Source organism: Engraulis encrasicolus, chromosome 22 (genome assembly GCF_034702125.1).
Source record: "Engraulis encrasicolus isolate BLACKSEA-1 chromosome 22, IST_EnEncr_1.0, whole genome shotgun sequence".
NCBI lineage: Eukaryota > Metazoa > Chordata > Actinopteri > Clupeiformes > Engraulidae > Engraulis > Engraulis encrasicolus.
In genome coordinates, this window is record NC_085878.1 from 50519537 (window position 1) to 50542169 (window position 22633).

The 22633-nt window shown below is 43.1% G+C and overlaps 1 long non-coding RNA gene across 4 annotated transcripts; it reads left to right on the forward strand.

The window, feature by feature from the left end:
- Nucleotides 1-4809: 4809 nt before the first annotated feature.
- On the forward strand, nt 4810-8785 carry LOC134438415 (uncharacterized). Of its 4 annotated transcripts, none has more exons than XR_010032581.1 (4): nt 4810-5817; nt 7076-7165; nt 7271-8192; nt 8297-8785. It is a non-coding gene; the product is annotated as an uncharacterized LOC134438415 (long non-coding RNA). The 4 variants fall into 4 exon arrangements; XR_010032579.1 differs by having other exon boundaries at nt 7271-7668; nt 8115-8785; XR_010032580.1 differs by having other exon boundaries at nt 7271-7368; nt 7575-8785.
- Nucleotides 8786-22633: the final 13848 nt, after the last annotated feature.

Sequence of the window (22633 nt, forward strand, 5' to 3'; positions counted from 1 at the left end):
ACTTTATTACTCAGGACTTATTCACTACGTTTACATGATGTCGTTTAATTCTGAATTAATAATTCTGAAATAGTTCTGTCGAGTCTACTTTGATATTTCCTTTATTCACAATTACTAGGTGTTAACATGGAGTTCCGAGCTTCACTCAGTATATGTCAGTTACCAGTCCATACAGACTTCAAGTATGCCTAAGTGAATTCCGAATCAACTGTGTCATGTAAACGTAGCAAGTCAATCAGTGCTGTCAACAGTGGTTTGTGCTCGCCAGTCACTGCAATGGTTTCACTCATCACAATGTTATTGTAAGCAAACACATAGGGACACGTAATGGCATAATCCAGCCTGTGGAAGGCGAGGGCTGGTAGTGTGCTGCATTGTAATATTGAAATAAGGTTGAGTGTCGGCAGACTTTCTCCCGCGTTGTCTCTAGCTAGAAAATGTTGAAACAATGAAATGAGCAACAGGGGAGCAAGTGAAGGTGTTCAACCTTTCATATAGTTCAGTTGTTATACTCGGTAGTTTGACCTTATAGCCACCATTTTTTTTTTTTAAGATGTGCGAACCGCTTCCCTACTTAACCAACATGTAATATTACGCACAGCAAAGACGTTGAAATGGTGTGAAATAACACACACAGACGGGGATGAAAGGTGTGACGGGAGGGGGCTCTTTATTTTTGAGAAGAGGATTGTGTTGAATCATCGTTTTGTCCACATTCCTCGGGAACAGCTGAGAAGACAAACACAATTAGACACACGCCGCAATGTCCTTGTTGGCGCAGCCATTTCACTTTATTTAAGCTTTGTAAATATAATACTCCGGGATGAAACATGACACGCTCACATCAGTTATTGGAAACCGGAAAGAGAATGAGTTTATTTGATTCACACATTATATAGGGAACGGCACGTAGTGCGCAGTGACGTAGGTCATATGAGATCACACACCGATGAAACACATTGTCACACACAAAGCCATGTCATATTAATGTAACACCTTTTCAAGATGTCTGTTTCCAACACTTTGTGCATTACCTTCCTGTGGCCACACCACGGGCACGGTCAAGGCTGGCCGATCAAATTTCTGCTCGGCCAGGAGCAGGCGCCTGGCCTCCAGCTCCACCTTCTCTTTCTCCAGCTCCAGCTTCGCCTTCTTCAGCTCCAGCACCTGCTCCTGGTACCGCGCGTCCATCTCCGACGCATCCTTCACCATGTCCCGGATGTCTTTTAGCACCTACAGCTTCTCTCGGTCTAGGTCCACCAGGTCCTGTCTGCAGGTGCATTTCGTCGTCTGTTGCGGTGACCTGGTGGACCGAGGCTGTGTGGTCGAGGCTGGATGAGGACTGCAGGCGCGTGGTGGGTATCGGTGGTCTCGAACACGGCAGCTGGCGGGCGGTCGGGAGTGGTCAGCTGGCACACGCCTGTGGTGGCGGAGAGTGGTGGTCTGGCGGATGGGTGCTGGTGCGAGGAGTGAGGTGGTGTGTTGGGTGCGGTGGACTCAGTGGTGAGCTGTGGCTGGGGTGCGGTGGTTACAAGGGGCATGCTGGATAGCGTCTGGGGTGGTGTGGCTTCAGGTGGAGGGGTTTGAGATGGCGAACCGTCCTGGGGCGAGGCAGGCGAGTGAGAGGTTTCCTCCGGGAACCGATGGTGGCCATCGACTCCCTCTCCGCTCGCACAGCCTTTACGGACATTAATGCCACCACATGCGCCAGTGCATGCCGTACTCTCCATTATGGATAGGGCCCTCTCCTCCTCGGCAGTGAGGGGAGCCGACGTTGGTGGTCCACCACCCGTGCTTGTGTTGTCTCTTCGGATGCCAGCTGCCTTGCGCTTGGCCAGGCTGGAGAAGTCCTGCCACTTTTTTCTGATTTCTTCTCCAGACCTAGCCACGCTGGTGACGGTTGCCATCTTTTCGGAAATGGCCTCCCAGGCCTGTTTTTGCTGTCCAGCGTCCCCTTGAACCTATTTTCTCTATATACCAATAATTGTCTATCTTAGGGCTGGGCGGTTTTGGAAAAAATGAGCATCACGGCTTTCTTGATGAAAATTAATATCACGGTTTTCTGCACGGTTTTTTGATAAGCGGCGATTTCCCCCCAAATCTTAATCTTTCGGACGAAAAAAAAAACTGAAATTAAATTTAAAAATGAGATACAATCATGAATTTAAATTAATCTCCATTTCTATTTGATCACTTTTTCATTTCAATATTTTTATATTTTATAGTTTATATTTCCCTACCCAAGACTTTAAGTTCCCTTTCAAGTAAAAAGGGTTAATAAATTATTATAAGCAGCTGTTTTTGGCTTTTTTTTCCCCAAGACAGCCCAAAACTGCATATTTGTTCTACACCTGGCAACACTACTTGCTTAGTTCTCGTTGTACACCTGGCAACATTGATCACTACGACCGCATGTTGCCTTGCGCAGCGCATGACTAGCGAGTAAACACAGTGGGACAGAAACGGAACAGACTGAAGAGACACGAAAACAAACAGATTTACTTGACATTGTGTGAATATTTTCTTTGAATTAAAGGCCAAATATAACGTAGAATGTATTTTGTCAGGTAGTTTGTGTCATATGGCGATGTATTTCGCTACTATTTTGCTCCCAAATCAACAGCAATGTAGCAATGTATCTTGTCTGCCCATTGCATTTTGCAAGCTAAGCTAAATTAGCCTCAATGGCAAAACTCATACACAGCCTTAACAGCAGTCCTGCACACGCAGTTGGGATGGTAATGAAATACAGTTAAGGATCTGAGAACTGTTGTAGCCTATTAGAATAGCCTTTTATTTAACTTTGTGAGATCAAATGTAAGCTAAGTTGATTGAAATGTTCATCATGATTCATCCATGCCATGTGGGTTCTTCATTGGGCTATGCTTCACTCTCACCAGCTTCTTTTGCGCGATTAACCAATTATTTGTATTGCTTCAATCAACATCTTAAATTGTGTTGACATTTCCTAGTAGAAAAGCAACAGTGGACTTGGAGTTGAAATGAAGTGTGACACGAAGTATGAAGTTCACGCACATAGCCTAGTATGAACAACAACAACAACAAAACCGTCTCTCATCAAAAAGAGAACCTTGTGTAGGTGAAACCGAGATCACGGTTTTTTAACCGTAAACCGCCCAGCTCTACTCTCCATCTGTCAAATTCCTAAAGTTTGCTGACGAAACCACTGTAATGGGCCTCATACGCGACGAGGATGAAACATCATTCCGCGATGAGGTCAAACATCTAGTGCAGTGGTGCACGGTCAATAATCTTACGCTAAACATATGCAAAACCAAATAAATCATAGTGGACTTAAAGTGGTAGTTCGCTATTTTAGACATTAAGCCTTGTTTGTGTGACTTCTGGGGTGAAGTAGAGATGTTCTCATCACAATTTTGACATTTGGTGCTGAACGGAGCATTTGGGTATTCAAGACTGCAGCCCCCTCACCTTTACATTGACTCCAATGAAGCACTCAAGCAATCGATCATAAAATGGCATTAAACTTTTGTTTGCAGAGACATGAAACTCACCGAGTGGTCAGAGGTGGGCAGCGATACGTTGGCTCGAAAATCACCGCGAAATACGCTTCCAGAGAAGATATATTCATTATTGTCCGTCTTCATTGATTGTATTGGTTTGACTAGTATTACTCCGCGCGACCGGAAATGGGGGTGCGTTTGTTTACGTTACTATCTATGGTTTGTATGCAAGCTGTAGTTTTTGTAGCCAGTCCCGCTCAAAGATAGCCGTTCTACCTCGCACCTTGATGTCTACTTAAACAACACACTATCGCTACCTACTGGCTGGATGTCTACTGCTATTCAACGGCGTCTGGGGAAAAATAGGTCCGCCAAATGCTAAACAACAGTTAGAAGGCATATTTCGCTGCAATTTTCGGGTCAATTTATCACTGTCTACCACTGACCACACGGTGAGTTCCATGTCTTCTCAAACAAAAGTTTAATGCCATTTTATAATCGATTGCTTGAGTGCTCTATTGGAGTCAATGTAAAGGTGGGGGGGCTGCAGTCTTGGATACCCAAATGCTCCGTTCAGCACCAAATGTCAAAATTGTGATGAGAACATCTCTACTTCGCCATTAGCAACCTGCTCTCCCAACCCATGAGATGCTCTCCCAACCCATGACGGACTGCTGAGTCAATCGCGAGACATGGAGTGAGATCCGACATGGCGGCGCACTAGACGAAACTTCAACCAAAACAAACTTGGTGAAATTTTCCATACCGGGGATTATATTGGATATCATCAACCCTTAGGCTGGATCACCTACTTGCATTCATTGATCAATATTTCTATAACCCGGACATCATGTCAACACAAGACAGGAAGAGAGGGAGGCAAGACGGATCGATACAAAGTGAGGATGGACTGGAAACTACAATCGAGGTCAGTCTGTTAGAATCAATCAACGCGAAATTATCAGTTCTTGAACTCCTTCGAGACGATATCAGAGAGCTTAAAGCCAGTCTGCAATTTTCCCAGTCCCAGATCGACACGCTTGTGCAAGACACTGCATGAAAAGAGGAATATGTGGATGAGTTTTGCACCTTAAACTGCCTCATACCTCAAGCCACAGCATTTGCGGCTCCCCCATGCCCCCCTCCCATCCCCTTCTTAGGAGAGCCTTTAATATGTAAATGCCAGTGATCAGGTCGGGAGCTGCTACAGTCAATTTCAAGTGGGGTGGGGTGGGGTGAGGTCAGGTGGGTGGGAGGGAGTGGGGGGTCGGCAGGCCTGTTTCTAGGATTTTGAATGTCCCTAGGCAATGGGATTGTTGGGGGCCCTAGGGCATTTTTTGGCCTTTTACTAAAATGTGTGTGTGTGTGTGTCTGTGTGTATGTTTGTTCACGCTGCCCAGTGGTGTTTTTCAGAATCACTAACCATTAAACCAGGGGTAGTGAACCTATGTCTCGAGGGCCCTTGAGGCCGTTTTATCCGGCCCCTGATATCATTATAATGTTTTGCAACTTCACATGAAATAGGCCTATGACATATTTTGCAGGCCTAAAGGAATCTTAGAAATTACATTTCCAATGCAATTAAGTTAGGCCTATATTCAGGGGACCTAGAAAAGGTGGGGACTGTTTTAAATGTGTCTACCTTTAAAGGTGTCTATATGTCTATATAGGCCTAATGGTGTCTATATATGCCTAAATTTCATGGGGAAATCCTGATTTGTGTTCATAGTACGGCCCCCGGAGGATTTTATGACCATGGTAGGAATTTGAAGTGGCCCTTCGAATGAAAAAGGTTCCCCACCCCTGCATTAAACCTTTCTTCTAGCCACAGCTCTGCTGTCAGTACATTTTATTATGATACTATAAGCTCAGAAATGAAGTTGATCAAACAATTCGGTGCTAACATTTAAATGAACCGAATAGAAATCAGAATAGAAACATCTGAATGATCTTTCTTGGACATAGCCTACATTTTGAAGTGACCCTTTGAATTAAAAAGGTTCCTCACCCCTGCTTTTGAGGAAAAACATCAATGTGCTTGGCCACTCTGGTTTTTAAATTATTCTGAACTAGCAAGGATTGTTCAAGGAAGTTCAAAACAGACTGTCTCTGGTTAAATTAGTTCTACACCAAGCCTTTAGGTGGCAGTACAACTAATTCGCACAATGCGAATTCCACACACAAGCCACAAAGAAGCCATCTACCGCGGTCAACAACACCGACCTATCTGAACAACACCACGCGCTGTCTGTGTGGTTTCACTGTTACAAGTTTCTTGGCGATATGGGGGAAAGTTCCTCACATACCAACGGAAAATGGGCTTCACATACATGTAAGTAAATTTTACTCAACTGTGGTTTAAAGTTTCAGTACTCAAGAGCGATTGAATAGCTCCTCTGAACACAGATCCGCCATTGCTAAGTTGTAGCACAAGTCCCCTCAATGAATGTGACTACTCTTGTTGCTGCTGTACGCTAGTAAATTCTGACAACTTGCGAGCATCGTAATGACAAAATGCAGTAGTGAAACGGTGAATATGTTAAGTATACTTGTTGATGGAAAGTTGTTTGACATTGCTCGTTCTCAATTGCCTTTCCCCTGCCTAAAGATGATTCCCAGTTTGTCGCTCCCAGCGCGGTTCGATCCCCAGTCGGTTCGCTCCCACTAGCCAGACTATCGAGCCCACCGAGCTAGTTATCTTTTTGATGTTAGTTTTTTTGTTACGTACCCTAAACCTAACCCTTACCTTAACCCTAAACCTAACCCTGAATTGCTTGTATGTGGTAGTGTATGATAATACGAGAAATGTAATCGGGTGGGATAGAACGCCTGGGATTGATAGAATCATCTGGGACTACACGTCCGGGAGTGATCTTACATGGGAGTGACCATCTCCCAGCGCTTAAGATTGACAAAGGCTACGTTAGCATGCTATTGCGTTAGCTCATCAACTAGTTGCTGGGCACTGCTCATTTTTCACGTCTGCCCGGCATTTCGCTGATGAACTAACGCTTGGACGTCTTGCCAATGTATTTTACAGCGGCAAAAATGCATCTAGGCGACGTTGGCAAGATTGGTGTGCCGTCTGGGTATGTTGGTTTTCAGTGCTGGGCAGTAGCGAAGCGACTAGTTTAATTACATTCGCTAGTAGCTTGGTCGTAGCGTCATTACTCGACTAACGTCCCTGTAGTTAGGAAAGAAATAGTTTGGAAATCAATGTGAAATACCCTGACATTTGCAACAGTAGGCAACCTGTCCTTAAAAAGTATGGGTCCTCAAAACACCACTTGTTGCACAAATAAGTGTTGCAATAGAGCACGCCACCCCGAAATCAATGTGAAATACCCTGGCATTTGCAACAGTAGGCAGGCAGCATGTCCTTAAAACGTATGGGTCCTCAAAACAGCACTTGTTGCACAAATAAGTGTAGCTGGCCTCTTCAAGAAATTGAAATTATGCATGGTCACTTTTTCTTATTGTTTCACGTGGAGGTCTACTGACATTGTATAAATAATGTAGGCTAGTTTATGTCCATGTATTATATTAGGACCCAAGGTTAATGGGTTATTCTGTTTACCATGTTTTCACAGGCTGCTGTCTCATAATATGGCGAAGACGAGTCACTTGAAGGCCTAACAGCTCTTATGAGGAGCAGTCTTGCCATAGAAGACTGAAAGAATGTAAGATTAACTTCTTTGTGACCAATATGACTTGCTCATTGATACATTAGCTATGTCAATATGAGATGCATGGCAAAGTATTTAATTTATTTGTCTCTCTTCTAGGAGCTGTAGAAACAACAGGGTGCCTGCTGCAGTATGACGAGGACGCCCTGATCATAGAAGGTCCAGTGTCTTGGCAGGGTGAAATGGCACTGATATCGGTATGTGGTGATATCAGTTAAAATTAATGAATTAATTCTCATATCTGAATAATGTGAACACTGGATTTACCACACACTCACACACACCCTAGTCCTAGATGATACAACCAAGGTTACTTTTACCACAGCTCTGGCACTGCATCAAATTTCTTTTCTTTTTTATAGAACTGGACAGGTCATTTATTCGTTCCCCTTGTTTTTTGCAGTGTCCTGCAGGATGCTGTGTCCTGCAATCCTGTGTGCTGTGCTACAGACGCGTGTGGAGGTCAACCCGAAATGGGCACAGTAGAGTGAAAGAGGGTAAGCTTAACCTATAGCCTACGTCAGGGTTGGGGAACCTTTCTCATTCGAATGGCCACTTCAAATTCATCCGAGGGGCCATAAAAGTCCTCCAAGGGCCGTACTATGAACACAAACCAGGATTTTCCCTTTCACTTTAGGCCTATATTGAAGGCAGCCACATTTAAACAAACGCCAACTTCAGGTTCCCTGAATATAACTTAATTGTATTGCTAATGTATTTTCTAAGATTCCTTTACAAAATATGTCATATTTCATGTGAAGATGGAATTGCATTAAAATTATATCGGGGGCCGGATAAAACAGCCTCAAGGGTCGCAAACGGCCCTAGAGACATAGGTTCCCCACCCCTGTCCTACATTGTCAATATGACTTGTGCTACTTTATAGATAAGTTGTCAATGCTGTGCATTGCTATGTTTTGATTTATTTTCTTACATCCTACAGATCCTGGCAGGGAGACGGTAGTGTCCTGCAGGATGGTGATGGGCAATCTTACAAGAGACCACAGAAAACTGATATAGTGTAAGATTATCCCTGTTGGGCTCAATATGTCTTGCTTATTGATATATTTGCTATGTCAATATGAGGTGCATGACGAAGTATTTATTTATTTGTTATTTCTACAGCTCCCAGAAGTGAGACTGAGTGCCTGTTGCAGTATGACGAGGAAGCAGTGACCAGAGACCTTCAGTAGACCCTGCTGGCATGATTGGCGGCTGAAGAACATAATCAACAGCAATGTTTACTTTATAATATTGTACATACCTGTATAGTCTGCACTAAAATGCTGTACCTGTACTATTTTTCCTCTTACTTTCATATTTACCACGTATTTACTATGAATTGACAACTTTTACTCAAATCCATTTTTGTATGTGCCCTGACTAAAACTATCCTTAAACCTAACCTGTCAGAGGTGTAATAACAACCTGCTCTTAGCAATGTGGCAGCAGTCTACTTGGATGCAGCGGGGAACATAGAACCCTTTTTTTGAAAAAGCATTGTATGTTTCTGAGTTTTATGAATTGTGCCCTTCCCAAACCTAACCTGTCGTAGGGGCCTATGAAATCCGTTTTATTTTTCCTCATTCAGTTTTTTTCTGATTTATTTTTTGCCAAATTGGTTTTTTTTTTTACATCTTATTTTCCCCTTTCATCCGCCCCCCCCAAAAAAATAAATAAAATAAATTCTTAGTTATTTAGTTCAAACTGGTGTGTGGACAGAGCCAACCACTCATGGTTGAATGGTAGGTAGAGAAAAGAAAAGTAAAATTACCTACTAGCTTTTTGTAATATCAGCCCTCAAAAATATTCCAGGTAATAAGGTAGCTGTATTGTAATTGTACATGCGCATATATTCTATTAAATACACGTGACGCACACACCCAACTAGAAGGCGAATTCACTTCTGGTGCATTGAAGTTGTTGGACTCTGGCTGCATCAGGTTTTCTCGAATACTTGGCTATATTGCAACGTGCAGCTTAGAGACATTTTGGGCCACGTTATATGTAGGCATTAAATAAATAGCCTCGCAAAGTCCCTACCGTCTACCGTTTCACTCAAACACATGTTTTACAAGACGGCCGTTTTCTTCTGATGGTGACTTGACCCTTTTTCAAAGTTGATGCTAACTTTTAGTCACTGCACGGAGAGCCGCCCGTCTTTTCTGTGTCGCATCGCATTGTCTTAACAGACGGTCAGGACAACGCGTTTATGCCTGACCTCACCTGTTCGACTTGGCAAAATTTGAGTGCTGTTGAGTATTAAGATTTCTTCAATGCTCTGACGGCCAGTGTTAGGACGTGGGAGACAATCGGAAACGCCGCTTGGGAGAGAGATGCGTGTTTGTTTCTGAGTTGTACATTTGTGACCTGAGTAGGCTACTGTACATCACTGCATATAGCCTAGAGTATATTGTTTGCAGGGTATGTGTGTAGTTTTAAATTATGTATATTTATGAAATGCACGGTTCCTGTCTAAGTGTGTGTACATTGTTTGGTGTGATATTAAAAGCATTTAAAAAATTCATTTTCATTTCATTCATTTTCATTTTATCAATAAATTCACATCATGCATGCTGAAGCCCCATCACAGTGCAGTCTATAATGATGTGAATATAATGATGTGAATATACAAAGTAAAATCAACCTAGGTATATTAGTAATAATATTTTTTGCATAATTATACGGACCTACTGTATAGGCCTACGGTATGCATAAATTAATCCAACGTGACCAATAGAAGGTCGTAGCTGCCGACCATGCTAACCAACAGCGCAGCTCTTTTACTTTGAGTCACGTGTCTTTTTCGTCCAATAAGAGCAAGGCTAGTCCGCGTTCCGGGCTGGCTGTCATTGCCTTTCATGTTAATCGTTGGGCCATTAACACCCTGCTGTGAGACCTCTCCACGGCTTTGATTCGCTTCCGGGCGATTTACGTGTCACCAAAACTGTTAATTTCGCATTCTCTAAGCGCTCAAAATCAGACGAAAGTTAGGCAAGTCCGTGGGCGATTTGGGACGAGTTCATTGTCACAAATCCCCCTTTTCGTGCTGTGAGAGAACTCCGAACTTAAAGGGACTGTAAAAATGCTTTCCGCACAAGTAAAGCATCTCACTGATGCAAACAAAGTAACTAAAGCCACGTTACTCGACATACAGTGTCGCAGCATGCGCGAAAACCTAATATTCTCCGGCATCCCCCGACAAAACCCTGATAACCCTGAACAGATCCTGAAACAGTTCATGGAAACATCACTGCAACTCTCCAAAGACACTGTTGAACAAATAACTTTCCATCGAGTTCACCGTATCCCGCCCCCCAAAAACCAACCAAACCTTCCTCCCCCGATAATAGCAAAATTCGAACACTACAAACAAAAAGAACTCATAAAAAGCAAAGGAAAACTCCTAAAAGGTACTGCGTTTGGAATGAACGACCAATTTCCCAAGGAAATAAACCGACGCCGAAAATTACTAGTTCCAATTATGAAGGACTTCCGTGCCAAAGGACAGCACGCTACAATATCAGTGGATAAATTATATGTCGAAGGAGAACTATATCGCGACCGCAAAATCATGACATGGCTGTGCGAGCCAACTGACAACCCGTAAACAAGCGCCAGCAACATATTCCATGGACCGAGCTGTTTACTCTCGTCTCTAATAAGCTACAACGAGCTTTATCTTTGAGTCTGTATTTCAGACTAACTGACGAGCTCTCTCTCTCTCTCTCTCTCTCTCTCTCTCTCTCTCTCTCTCTCTCTCTCTCTCTCTCTGTCTCTCTCTCTCTCTCGCTCTCTCTCTCTCTATTTCAATTTTCCCATTACCTTGTGTGTGTTTGCGCGTGCGTGTGTGTGCGCGCTTCTATGCATTATGGACATGCATGCATACATGTGTCGGGAAGGAGGGGGGGGGGGGTTACACGTGTGCCTTGGGAGAAGGGGGGTGGTGCAGGGTGGCTAGGGATTGGGGTGACACAGCAGGACAGGACACTGGGGGCAAAAGGAACAGGAAGATGGACCACTTCCATTTCTACACATCAACGGGCAAAAAACACTATGGATCGAGACCAAAACAGGAATGGGACCTAATGACATAGCCGAGGACGAACATCTGGATATGGGCGAACACATACACTGCAAAACATACACCATGGACCAAATAAAGAACAACTCCACACACTTTTCCTTTTTCCACATAAATATCAGAAGCCTGAACAAACACCATAATGAACTGGAGGCTCTTTTATCCACCTCAAACCCCTTTGATATAGTGGGATGTAGTGAGACTTGGCTCCATGAAAACTCCCACTTAGGGTGCTTAAACATAGGCGACTACAACCTAATGGTCAAAAACAGAGTGCACTCTAGTGGGGGGGGAGTATGTCTATATGTAAATGCTAAATACACTGCAAATGTTTGTGAAGACTTAACTATTAATGATGGCTACTCTGACTCTCTCTTTATAGAAATAAAAACCTCAAAGTTGGAAAACCTTATTATAGGTATTATATACAGGCCACCTAGTTTTAACCCTGAGATTTTCAGACAAAAACTTGAGGATACACTACATCACATTTCTATGAAAAAGAAGCGATGTGTAATGCTTGGCGACTTCAACATTGACATTGCAAAAAATGACAAAACCAAAAATGACTTCATGAATACCATACACTCTTTCAATTTCTCAGCTGCAATCAACACATATACAAGAGTAACCAATAGAAGCAAAACCATCATTGACAACTTCATCACAAACATTGAGTATGAAAAAGTCAAGTCTGGTGTAATACTATCAGGAATCTCAGACCACTTTCCCATAGTTCTCTTCATGAAACTCACCAATAACCTAAAATCCAGTACTGAAAATACAAAGATGAAAATATTAAATATGAATACACTAACAAATTTACGCACACACCTCCAACAAAAAGATTGGACCCATGTCTACAGATGCCACGACCCAGACATGGCTTATGAAATATTAGTTAATAATAATAATTATTATTATATAATCGCATAAACTCATGGATCACAAAAGACATAAAAAAACTGATTACCAACAAAAATAATTTATACAAAAAGTACATAAAAAATCCAACTGAAGAAAATAAAGCAAAATTTACCCAATACAGAAATAAACTTACACATACATTCAGAAAGGCCAAACAAAAACACTACACAGAACTATTAAACAAAACACAAGGTGATGTTAAAAAAACATGGCAGGTGCTAAACAGAGTGCTGGGTAAAGGCCCGAAAAAATCTGTATTACCAGATGCCTCACTGCTCCTTGGAAATTCAACATCTGATGATACAGGCCTGGCAGAGGTACTCAACACACACTTCATTTCCACTGGAGAAAATCTTGCACAGGTCATCAATAATCCATCACATTTCACGTACAGACACTTCCTAAAAAATAGCCATTCTCAGTCTTTCTACATTATGCCAACAAACAGTATGGAAGTGTATGAAACAATCAGACGCACAAAAAGCTCACGTTCCTCAGGCACCGACGGTATATGTAACACCACACTCAAAGCCATAGCCAATGAAATTGCCGGTCCATTAGCGCATTGCATCAATCTGTCACTATCCTGGGGATCTGTTCCTAAACAGGCTAAAATAGCTAAAATTACACCCATACACAAATCTGGAGACAACAACGATCTATATAACTACAGACCAATTTCCATACTACCCTCCCTCTCAAAAATATATGAAAAAATAGTGCACACTAGATTATATAAATACATAGAAAAGTACAATATCCTGGACACATCACAATATGGCTTCAGAAAAAATAGAACCACAGACATGGCTGTACTAGACCTGATAGAAAAAGTAAATGACGCATTTGAAAAAGGGGAAATTGCAATCGGTGTCTTCTTAGACCTATCAAAAGCATTTGACACAATAAATCTTAACATACTACTGGACAAACTCAGCTTCTATGGCATTAGAGGAATCGCGTTGAAATGGTTCGATAGCTACTTGTATGGGAGAAAGCAGTATGTGAGTATAAAAGGATCTAACTCCACTGAACAAATCACAAAACATGGGGTTCCACAAGGATACATACTGGGACCATTACTATACATAATATATATGAATGACTTCACCAACTGCACAGACACCCTCAAGAAAGTACTATTTGCAGACGATACAAACCTCCTTCATTCACACCATGACCCATCAGAGCTAGAAACAATAACAAACACAGAGATTGAAAAAGTTAATATATGGCTGAAATGTAACAAGCTATCATTAAACACCAAAAAAACCAACGTCATAATATTTAGATCAAATAAAAACAGAAAACAAACAGAAAACGTATGCCTGAACATTGACGGCCACAATATAAATAGAGTAGAACACACAAAATTCCTTGGGATTCACATAGACGAAAAACTAAACTTTAAACACCACACTGATCTACTAACAAAAAAGCTATCCATGTACTCTGGCTTGTTCTACAAACTACGATATCACCTACCAAGCTCAGCACTACTCATCCTTTACAGATCACTCTTTGAACCACATCTACATTACTGCAATATTATATGGTGTAACACCTACCCAAGCTACCTACACAAACTTCAATGCCTACAAAAGAAAGTTATCCGAACCATCTTCTGGTCACATTCAAGAAGTCATACAGCACCCCTCTTTAAAGCAGCCAGAATACTGAAACTTGAGGATCTAAACACCTTTCTCAATGCTGTCACAATTCATCAAGTCATAAATAAACTCAACCACTGCTTATGTGAACTCATCCCTGTCTGTAGACCCCTGCACCGGTATGGCACCAGAGAAAAAAGGCTTTACTGGGGCAAGAAAAGAAAACTAAAAACCACAGGTCTTAGTGTTGCCTGCAGGGGTTTCCAAATATGGAACCAACTAGAGGAAGAGGTGAAGTTGTGTGAATCACTAAAAAATTTTAAAAGAGAAATGAAAAAAATGCTATTGTGTAAATATACCCCATAGATGCAAATTGCCTTGAGATATGGAAAAGGCCCACCCTATAAAATGAACTGTAACTCGTAAAGCGAAATACATAGCCCTTCAACCCACACACGTTTCTGCCCCCCCACCCCCCCCACACACGTTTCTGCCCCCAACCCCCTCACTCATCCCCCCCATGCTACTCTGCCCCCCCACCCCTCACTCACCCCCCACTATTCTGCAACCCACGCTGAATCATTCTCCCCCCACCCCCCCACAAAATACTCGCCCACCCCACATCCAATGTGAAAAGTTTGGCAGGTCGACCCCCTTGACTGAACTTACCCCCCCCCCCCCCCCCACAAAACACACACACTATTCTGCCCCCCTTANCCCCCCACACTATCCCCCCCACCACCTCACTCAACCCCCCACAAACTATTCTGCCCACCCATCCCCTAATTCAATCCGACTCATTCCCCCCCACCCCCCCCTCTGCCCCCCTACCCCCGCTCACCCCCTCATTCATCNCCCCGCTCCTCCACATCATTCGGTTACCCGTACCCCCCCCACCTTACCCCCCCCCCCCAACACACACACACCCGGTCTACTGTGTCTATGTCAGTGTATGTAAAGAAACACACTGGCCACACACACTTGAGAAAAGCGCACTCAGGCACACAAACATACACATACAAACGCAAACGCACGCACGCACACACACATGCGCGCACGCACACGCACAGTTTGGCAGGACAATATGCCTTTTTTCAGCAGTCCACTGAGTTTGTGAAATTCAATCATTTGACAACATTCCTTTGGATATTTCAAAGTGGCAAGATATATTTATGCCTTTTTCTAGACAACCTTTATATTCACGTCTCTAAGATAGGACAATTTAACTGAAAAATAGGTAATCTTTATTGATAATTATGGCCTTACAGTATTGAGAAAAATGTGTGAAAGTCTGCCATTCTGAAAAACAGAGAAAATTTTGAATTTTGGAGGACATAGATGGCCCCAAGTTTTAATCTTTTTCAATAGGCCTTCTGGTCTGCAATCCACTGAAAACCCTGACAGGACAATAGGCCTAATTTTCCCAGCCATAGACTCTCTATGTGCATATCAATCATTATTTTCTTTCTTCTTCTTTCTTCTTCTTTTCTTTCCTTTGGATATTGCAAGGTGGCCAACTTTATTTTCATTTGTTTTAGTTTAGTCAACCTTTGTAAACATGTATGTAAGGAAATAGGACAGAATAGTGCTGAAAGTAGTTAATCGTTCATGAATATCACCTTATAGTACAATGTAATAATGCATGAAAACAAGTCATTTTGGAAAATGGCGGCCATATTGAATTCTGAGCAAAAATTGACGTGGCCCCATGTTTTAATTTCTTCCAATAGGCCTTCTGGTCAGTAATCCACAGAGAAAAGTGCGGTAGGACGAAAGGCCTAATTTTCCCAGCTGATGACCTGTGTACCAGGCAGCCTGACAGTTCACGGAGGGAGCGCGGCAGCCTATGACCTGAGGGATACGCGCCCCGAGCTGAAGATGGTGCCTTGTCAGAACCAGAGGGGGAGGCAGATGAGACCCTCCGCGAAGATAATTACCACAACCTGGCTACCACGGCCTTCACAGATGAAGCCCCTCCTGATGCGCGCTGCTCCCCCAGCTCTCTGTCTATGCCCCCCTCGGCTCGGTCGATTATTGACTGTTTCGAGCACAGAGACTAGACAAATCTTGCACAGCCACGTACTAAAGCGCAACAGAAGCTAGCCCTTGTTTTGTTTCACGTGTGACAACCCCACTAATTTGCTGTTTAACTATTTTACTTAAAGCTACAGAGTGCAGTGCGAGGAATGATATATTATTTCGGGGGGCAATCGCTATTCCGACATAGCGCTATTCCGACATGCCGCTATTCCGACACTTTTTAGGGGTTAGGGTTAGGGTTAAGGTTAGGGATGTCGGAATAGCGGCATGTAGGAATAGCGGCATGTAGGAATAGCGGCATGTAGGAATAGCGGCATGTAGGAATAGCGGCGGACGGTGGAAAACGTGTCGGTATTCCGACAATAGACATTGGCGTCGGAATAGCGTCACAAAACCTATTATTTCACGTGTGTGGTGAATGGGTACTAGTTACTGGAAAGCTGGGTGTATGTGTGCCCTGCCTTTCATGTCAAATGCTCTAAAATTGTGGACCTTTTGTGCAGACTATTGGGTTCCATTCTCCAGGAGTGTCCGCCAGCCTGCCTCCTTTGCCGACGGAACTGGGTAGACGATGGACGCTGCTACATGGGACTTGTAGCTTGTGGCTTTTAGCCCTTGTGACTATTTTCTTTTAAATTGTGCAACTAAATAAATATGTGGTTAAAAACTTTAAACCTGGTCTTGTCATATTGGTGGTGTGCAGTTACTCCCCAGGGTGGTTGTTTGTATCAAAGGGGGCGCCGCACAGAAAAGCGTGCGCCCCCTACCTGTGACACTATTTTGCTGACCGGATACTGTTGTACTTACGTTACTTTTGGGAGTCAGATAGTGGAGTGCTGTGATTTAAGTTCATAAGTATCCCAATCGAATCTCACGCACATCCAAAAAAGATTGGTTTTGGGTGCAGGTTCAAAAAAGTTGTCCATAGGTAATGACAAAAAAACGCACACCGATGAGCTCCCATTTAATCCATTATATTTTATGACATTTAAGGCCACCCAGAATCTCAAACACAATTGGTCCAGGGTCTCAGGAGGTAAGCGGTGCCCCAAAACATACATCGAACAGTAGAGTCACACACACCAACTGACACGTCTTGATGTATAGGCTACATTTAGTGTTGGGAGCTTAGCATGAATTTTAAATATTAATTTCTTTACATGGCAAGGCAAGACAAGTTTATTTGTATATCCCATTTCATACAACAAGGCAACCCAATGTGCTTCACAAGTAAAAAGGATTGCCCTTGCATATGCATATGTAGTGGGCGAGACCGTTACAGGAAGTAGTTCGACTACGCCACCCCCGGGGGTGGAGCCCCCGGAGGAAATGAATTAGGGGTAGTTACAGATACCCCGGACCAACACACAGTGTACCCGCACAATAGATTACCGGCAAACACAGGTTCGTGCACAATGGAGGCAGAGACAGTGGTGACAATTAATAATTCAAATCTTTATTATTATTTTCAGTATAAAAATAGGTTGGTCACTCTTTGCAATAAATATAAAAAGTTACTCACAATTGATAAAGTGCAGGGGTGGGCGTGCTGCCACCACACCCGCGGATCTGTAAACACCTGCCCCAAAGTATGTTCGCTAGTTCACAATAAACAACACACCTGGTAGGCCCAAGGCCTTAGAACCCACACTCAGGTTGTCAGACTGTGCCACTAGGGGCTGGCACGGCTAACACAATAGGGCAAATGGCACACCTCAGGATTAACAAAAGAAAAAGTAAAGAAATAGTTCACAACAAACAGAAATAATTCACGGCAAACAGAAACCACAAGAAATCATAGCAAACCATGCAAAATAAATCAAAATCCAATTAACACATGCAGTTAACACATTGAGTACCGACGACGTAATAATGCGTTTTTCACGCCCATGCGTTGTATACCAAAACGTAAAAATACGTTTTTGCATTTAAATATCATATTTTGAATCTACACCCTTCAATGGACAATATATGCGATTTTGGTAGCTCTGTGATGGACATAAATGACAACATTTGCAGTCCAAAGTTGTTTGATTGTTATGATGTTTGAGTGTTATGATTTGGATATTTTAATTTAACTTACCAAGATGTCTGGATGCCAACCCATGTCGCCTATCGCGCTGCCTGCATTGATTTCCCTAGTACGGTCACTGTAGCATGTGTTGTCTCTGACTTCACAAGAGGTAAACACCATTGTATAGTGCCTGGAGTGTCTTGAACTTTCTGGACTTGCTAGACCTTTACCAGATCCTTGGATCCAAATGGCACCCGATATGTAATTGCAGTAATGCGCTCCGATTTGGACGTTTGATCGCCAAAAAGATAAGTTTCTGTGTCTTCCTGTATGTGAGAAGCCAGAAGCTAGCATGGCTACATATCATGATTCCCTGATTGTCGCTCCCAACGCAGGACGCTCCCCTGTCGGCTCGCTCCCACTAGCCAGACTATCGATCCGGGTGGGACTACACGTCCGGGAGTGATAGAAACACCTGGGACTACACGTCCGGGAGCGATCTCAGTTGGGAGTGTCCATCTGCCACCGCATATGATTCGGATCGGATGGGCTAGGCTACATCTAAGCATTATCATTTGGATTTGTTGTCAATGTTGGGCTATTATTTCGGGAGTCATCGGGAGCTATTTTAGCAAATGTCTCACCCTCTGCATGTGTGCAAAGAGTTTGTGATCAGTCCACGTGAAAAACGGGGATTTCAAAGGGCATCGAAATCGTAGTGTGACAGAGCAGGAGGTGTGCTGCCGTATTCGTGAATCGTGCTATGTTGTTGTTTCCCTAGTAGCCTACGATCGGTAGCGTGTATTGTGTCTGACTTCACGCAATAGGTAAACACAGAGACCATTGTATATCGTGCCAGGAGTATCTTGAACTTTCTGGGCTTGCTACCTAGACCTTTACCAGCTCCTTGGATCAAAATGGCACCCGAATTGTAATTGGAGTAATGCGCTCCGATTTAGAAGTTTGATCGCCAACCAGATAAGTTTATTTGATTATTCACCCCTATGTTGAACTGTCTTCCTGTATGTGAAAAGCCAGAAGCTAGCATAGATGGCTACATATGGATCGGATGGGCTACATCTAAGCATCATATCATTGGGATTTGTTGTCAATGTTGGGCTATTATTTCGGGAGTCATCGGGAACTATTTTAGCAAATGTCCGACCTTCTGCATGTGTGCAAAGAGCTTGTGTTCAGTCTGTGTGAAAAACGTGGATTTCGAAGGGCATTGATTGCCGGTGTCGTAGTGGTTTAGAGCAGGAGGTGTGTCTTGACGTGCAGGAAGATGTGTGTCAGAGCTAACCTTGCACCAAATTGTGATTAAAACCAACTCATCCCCTTTCAAACTCGTCACATTCTGAAGAAGCGCACCCTTCACAAAAACCTCAATATCTCCGATTGTAGCTGAATTCCATGGATACCCACTTCGGTTTAGCGTGGGTTTACTCGGCAATAAAAGCTCGTAGAGACACACAGTTTTCACCTACTAAGAGGGCAGCGTCTCCACTTTCAAACGAGTCATAACACATTTCAGTGGGCCTATCACATAATAAGCTGTGAGTCTACAAAAAAACGTAAAAAAGGGCTTAGAACGCTGGTATTCTACGACATAATTCCGTGAGCACCGCCGGTATTCAATGTGTTAAATAAGAAATTAGATAATTGGATGAAATAATGAAAAAAGGAAATTAGGCACAGCAAACGAAAGTAAACTAAAATCAAAACATGAGGTAAACCAACCCCAGAGACTCAGCTCAGTGCAGTCCCCTAGGTATCCCCACACACACTCACACGCACCAACGTACACACACGCACACACACTGTGGAATGGCTCACCACCAGCTCACACCGAGCCGAGCGCCCACACACACACACACACACACAAACGTCCAATTTCCCGAGGCCGGAGCAGCAGCCGAGATACGGGTTCCCGGCTTCCAGAGGCACCACACAACCGGGGCTAAAAGTCGCCGCTCGTGCACCTAAACGCGTGGTGTGTCTGACCACGGCCACACGGATACAACCTGCGAGGGAGGAGGAGAGCGTTAGCCAAGCTAGCAGGACACCCACTATGACACGATTCTGCTGCCGAGAGGTTACCTTACCCGGAGATGAGGGTGCACCGATGCGCGATTCTCACAGTCGGAGTGCCAATACAGAGGTACACGGCCGAGGCGCCGGTAGCGACCACACGCTGAAACCATAATAATGGCCGTCGTTAGCAACCATGGTACGAAAACAAACAGTCAGGGCTGGGTAAAGGCACAAGCTAACCCACTATAATACATACCGGCGTGCAGGAGACGGGAAATGCGCAAGGTAACCGTTGGTATTGTCCACCGAAGTCCTTGCCAGTGGAGAAGCAAGAGATCACTCTAGCCAAGTAAGAGACGCCAAGTTGGAATCACAACCTATAGAACAGCAGACGCGAAGTTAGCCACTAGCTGCTGGCTAGCACATAAACAGCGACAAGAAATGGTCCACATACTCACGAGGACAAGAAATGGTCCACATCTCCTAGATCTGAACTGGACACCGCACTCCTCTCGACGGCGAGGGGAGAAGCAACCACAGCATTCGCCGGTGGCGATGAAACGCGCAAAGGGGGACTTTGCAGGCTTACCGAATACTAGCCACTGGCAGTGTTTATGAAGAGACTTCCCATAAGCCTCTACGAGCGGCGTGGTGACGTGTGCCGCAGCGTCAGACTTTCCCTTAAAGGAGCAGCGCTCCACTACACATAGAAGATACAAAAGCAATAATAGTAGCAAGTAAATAAGAACAATAATAAGTTAAATAAAAATATAATAAGTTAAAATTAGTAATGAGAATAAAAACATACCATCATGGAATAGCTGCAAAAACATAGAAGCAAAGAAGCAAATAAGAACACATGTTAATTTAAAGAATCTCTGAGCACTTTCGGTTTTAGTTTAGTTTTGAAAGTGTCAACAGTGGGGGATGTTTTGATGTCCAAAGGTAGTCGGTTCCACAAACGGACCGCATAGTTACTAAAAGCAGCCTCACCCTGCTTAGTACGGGTTGAACGAGCATAAGAGACTCATTAGAGACTTTTAAGAGGGAAATGAATACAGTATACACAGAGGAATGTCATTGTTTCTGACTATGCAGCACATAGGCTACTTTTTTTTTATCTCAAAATACGTTTTATGTAAACTTATTCTTCTTAATGTGTTTTTTGTACATTTATTTTCCTTTTTGTCTATGTGTTTGTCTGTGTCTGTAACTATATGTATGCTGCCATTTTGACCAGGACTCCCTGGCAGAAGAGACTGTAGTCTCAACGGGACAATCCTGGCTAAATAAAGGATAAATGAAAAAACTTAATTTATTATTACTTACATTATTACTTGATGATTATCACTATGAATGTATTATGACTATTACTGGAGGGGGGGGGGGTGTCGAGCATTATGACTATGTAGGCTACATAGACTACTACTCCTACTTGAAATTATGCAGTGTTGTTGCTCCAAGTCTTAATCGGTTACTTAAAAATCTCTGCATTGTCAAAGCAAAGTTGTTATGATGTAGATGAGTGCTTTCATTAACGAGTAAATAGGCTCGTCGACTGCCCCATCTGCAGTCAGACGCTACAGAATACAAAATGTCCACTGATCTACCTCAGTCTTCAATGCAATCAGAACACAATATCGGGCTCATACTAAGTGTGTGTGTGTGTGTGTGTGTGTGTGTGTGTGTGTGTGTGTGTGTGTGTGTGTGTGTGTGTGTGTGTGCGCGCGCAATGCATGTACAGATCTTATTTGATGGCTTTATGGATTTTAAGTGATCATTCAATACCAGTCTGGATACACTGGATTTATTTAATTTCTTTAGAGCAGCCAACAACTGCTCACCAGTTACCCCCACACTCCCCATTTTTTTTTTTTTTTTTTGGGGGGGGGGTCTTTTCTGTTGGCTATTTGCGGTAGGCTACCTGTAGGCTATATGCGATGTTGTCATGTATGTTGTCATGATGTGATGTCATGCAGGATCTCATAATGCACAATCCGTTCCATACTTTACGGTCTTATTCTAAGCAATGTTGTGAATGTTTTCACTGAGGCATTTGTTGAGATGTCATTCATGACCTGATTTATATGACTACAGTGAGGAGAATAAGTATTTGATCCCTTGCTGATTTTGTTGGTTTGCCCACTAATAAAGACATGATCAGTCTTTAATGTTAATGATAATATGTATTCTAATATGGAGAGACAGAATATCAAAAAGAAAATCCAGAAATTAACTCTAAAGAATATATAATAATTGATTTATATTTAATTGCGGGAAATAAGTATTTGATCCCCTGCCAACCACAAAGAGTTCTGATCCCGCAGATCAAATGGCACTTCCAATCAACTTGTTATCTGAATTGAACACACCTGTTAATAGTAAACTGCGCAAAAGATACACTGAATCGGCAGAATCAGTCCATAGAATCAGTCAATCAATCAAACTAAACTCGCCAACATGGGACAGACCAAAAAGCTGTCAAAGGATGTCAGGGACAAGATTTTAGAACTCAACAAGGCTGAAATGGGCTCCTGGATATCAAAGAGCAAACTGTTGGTGCATTTCTTCCCAATTTTAGGACATACAAAATGATCATCAATCATCAACCCTAGGCCTGTCTCTGGTTCCATACAAGATTTTACCATGTGGGAATTTAATAACCAGAAAAAAGGAGATAAAGCACCTTAAAACTGTATGGGAGGAGCTAGGAAATTATCTCAAGGCAGCTGGGACCTCAATCACTAAGAAAA